Source organism: Trichosurus vulpecula, chromosome 2 (assembly GCF_011100635.1).
Source record: "Trichosurus vulpecula isolate mTriVul1 chromosome 2, mTriVul1.pri, whole genome shotgun sequence".
Taxonomy (NCBI): domain Eukaryota; kingdom Metazoa; phylum Chordata; class Mammalia; order Diprotodontia; family Phalangeridae; genus Trichosurus; species Trichosurus vulpecula.
The window spans coordinates 307,246,100-307,250,123 of NC_050574.1; the positions used below are offsets into that span (position 1 = coordinate 307,246,100).

Sequence of the window (4,024 nt, forward strand, 5' to 3'; positions counted from 1 at the left end):
AAAATTGAAAGTAAGAAAACTATTAGACTAATAAAAAAATAAATAAAAACTGAGAATTGGTTTGATGAAAAACTCAACAAAATAGATAAACCTTCTATTAATCTGGTTTAAAAGAAAAAGAAGAAAAACAAATTATCAGCATCAAAAATTAAAAAGATGAATTCATCACCAGTAAAGAGGAACTTATAGGAACCATTAGGAGCTATTTTGCCCAACTCCATGCCAATAAGTGTGACAATCTAAGTGAAATGGATAAAAATTTAAAAGTCCTTAATTGCTCAGATTAACAGAACAGGAAAAAAATGTAACTCCATTTTAGAAAAAAGAAATTGAACCAAGCATCAATGAACTCCCTAAAAAAATCTCCAGGGTCAGATGGATTTACAAGTGAACTCTATCAGACATTTAAGGAAGAACTAATTCCAATACTATATAAAATATTTAGGAAAATAGGAGAAGGATTTCTACCAATTCCTTTTATGATATGGTGCTGATACCTTAACTGGGAGGAGCCAAAACTGAAAAAAGTAAATTATAGACCAATTTCCCTAATAAATATAGATGCAAAATTTTTTTTTAAAATATTAGCAAAGAAATTATTGCAACTTATCTTGAGCATAATACACTATGATGAGGCAGGATTTATACAAGGAATGCAGGGCTGGTTCAATATTGGGAAAACTATCATCATAATTGATCATAACAACAACAACGCTAAATCATATGATTATCTCAATAGAGGCAGAAAAAACAACTTTTGAGAAAATACAACACCTATTTCTATTAAAAACACGAGAGAGCATAGGAAAAAAAATCCAATCTTTGTTAAAATGATAAGTAGCTTCTATTTAAAACCATCAGCAAGAATTATATATAATGAGGATAATTTAAAAGCATTTCCAATCAGATCAGGGTCCATTATCACCACTGGTATTCAATATTGTACTAGAAATTTTAGCTTTAGCAGTATGAGAAGAAAAAGAAATTGAAAGAAATAGAATAGGCAAAGAAGAAACAAAGGTATCACTCTTTGCAGATAATATGATGGTGTATACAGAAGTCTTAGAGAATTAAGTAAAAAATTACTTGAAAAAATAAACAACTTTAACAAAGTTGCAGGAATCTACATAAAATATTGGTCTTTCCATATATTACTATCAAAGCCCAACAGCAAGAGATAGAATGAGGAATTCCATTTAAAGTTAATGTAGACATTAAAAAAATTGGAAAATATCAAGGGAATTAATGAAAAGAAATGCAAGGGAAAGTGGCCTAGGCATACTAGATCTTAAATTCAATTATAAAGCAACAATCATCTAAACTACTTGGTACTTGCTAAGAAATAGGATGGTGCATCAGAGGAATAGGTTAGGTACACAAAAAACAGTAGTCAATGACTATGGTAAACATTATTTGAAAAACTCAAAGACTCCAGCTTCTGGGATAAGAACTCACTACTTAACAAAATTTTCTGGGAAAACTAGAAAATAGTGTGGCAAAATCTAGGTATAGACCAATATCTTACATAATATACCAAGATAAAGTCAAAATGGGTACATGGTTTAAAAATAAATGCTGATACTACAAGCAAACTAGGACAGCAAAGAATAATTTACCTGTCAGATCCACAGAGAACAGAAGAATTCATGATCAAATGAGACAGAGAACAATATGAAATGCAAAATGGGTAATTTCGATTATGCTAAATTAAAAGGTTTTTGTACAAATAAAGCCAATGCATTTCACATTAGTGAAAATGAAGATTAGGAGGGAAGCAGAAAGCTGAGAAACAATTTTTATAGCCAGTGTCTTAGATAAAGGCCTCACTTCTGAAATATATAGAAAACTGAACCAAATTTTTAAGAAAACAAGTCATTCCCCAACTGATAAATAGTTAAAGGACATAAACAGGTAATTTTCAGATGAAGAAATTAAAGCTATCTATTGTCATATGAAAAAATGTTCTAAATCACTATTGATTGGAGAAATGCAAATCAAAATAACTCTGAGGTACCATATCACCCTATCAGAATGGCCAACAAAATAAACCAGGAAAATTATGAATGCTGGAGAAGATGTGGGAAAATTGGAAACTAATGCATTGTTGGTGAAGTTGTGAACTGATCCAACCATGCTGGAGAGCAATTTAGAACTATGCCCAAAGGGCTATAAAGCTGTGCATACCCTTTGGCCCAGAAATCCACTTTTAGATCTGTATTCCAAAGAAATCATACAAATGGGAAAAGGACTTACATGTACAAAAATATTTATAGAAATTCTTTTTATGATAACCAAGAATTGGAAATTGAGGGGATGTTTCTCAATTGGCTTGAATGGCTAAACAAGTTGTGGTATGTGAATATAATGGAATATTATTGTTCCATAACAACTGGTGAGGCTCTTGTGCCAAGTTCCTCATGGTAGGTGGTCTTTGGAGCCCCTGGACCTAGCACTTCCCTGAACTGGCCTCCTTATCTGCAACCACTCAAGAAGCCTGAGGAAGTATAGCATGGAGGGAGGAGGTGGAGACCTTTGCCTTCCAGACAGAAATTGCCCAGCTTATGTCCTTGATTATCAACACCTTTTATTCTAATAAGGAAATCTTCCTTTGAGAGATCATTTCCAATGCCTCTGATGTCCCAGACAAGATCCACTATGAGAGACTGACAGATCCTTCCAAATTGGACAGTGGTAAAGAGCTAAAGATTGACTTCATCCCCAATCCTCAGGAGTGTACTCTGACTTTGATGGACACTGGCATTGGCACGACAAAAGCTGATTTGATCAATAACTTGGGAACCATTGCCAAGTCTGGCCCCAAGAATTTCATGGAGGCTTTACAGGGTGGAGCAGATATCTTCATGATTGGTCGGTTTAGTGTGGGTTTCTATTTCACTTTTTTGGTGTCAGAGGAGGTAATTGTCATCACCAAGCACAATGATGATGAACACTATGCCTTGGAGTCTTCTGCTGACGATGCTGACCATGGTAAGACTATTGTTAGGGTTACCAAAGTGATCTTACAACTGAATGAAGACCAGACAGCGTATCTGGAAGGCAGGTAGGTCAAGGAAGTTGTAAAGCAGCACTCTCAATTCATTGGCTATTCCATCACCCTTTTTTTTTTGGAGAAAGAATGAAGGAAGGAAATCAGTGATGATGACACAGAGGAAGACAAAGAGAAAGAAGAGGAAGAGCCAGCTAAAGATGAGGAGGAACACAAGACTGAAGATGTAGGATCTGATAAAGAAGATGAAATCAAGGACAAGAAGATAAAGGAGAAATACATTGATCAGGAAAAGTGGAACAAGTTCAAGTCCATCTGGACATGTAACCCTGATGACATTAGCAAAGAAGACTATGATGTGTTTTATAAGAGCTTCCCAAATGATTGGGAAGATCACTTGGGAGTAAAATATTTCTCTGTGGAAGGTCAGCTGGAATTCATAACTCTGTTTTTTATCCCCTGATGGGCTCCTTTTGATCTCCTTGAAAACAAACAGAACAACATTAAGGTGTATGTATGGTGTCTGTTCATCATAGACAGTTGTGATGAGCTTATTCCTGGGTATCTTAATTTTACCTGAGGTGTGGTGCACTCTGAGGATCTGAAATTAAAGTATGCAGAATAAAGAGAATGCAGCTTTTACATGAAAAACATGGTGAGGAGGTGGACTTCAGAAAAACTTGCAAAGATTTACATGAATTGATGATGAATGAAGTGAGCAGAACAAGGAGAACATTGTACACAGTAACAGCAACATTGTGTGATGAGTAACTTTGATAGACTTATCTCTTCTCAGCAATGCTAGGATCTAAGACAACTCCAAAAGACTCATGATGGAAAATCCTATCCACATCCAGAAAAAGAACTATGGAGCTTAAATGCAGATCAAAGCATACTATTTCTTCTCTTTTTTTGTTTGTTTCTTCTTACTTGTGGTTCCTCCCATTGGTTCTAATTTTTCTTTACGTCATGATTAACATGAAAATGTGTTTAACATGAATGTATAGGTAGAGCCTA

The 4,024-nt window shown here is 34.7% G+C and overlaps 1 pseudogene; it reads left to right on the forward strand.

Annotated features, from left to right (window-relative positions):
* The first annotated feature begins 1,393 nt into the window (after positions 1–1,393).
* LOC118837072 lies at positions 1,394–3,632 on the forward strand (annotated as a pseudogene).
* Positions 3,633–4,024: the final 392 nt, after the last annotated feature.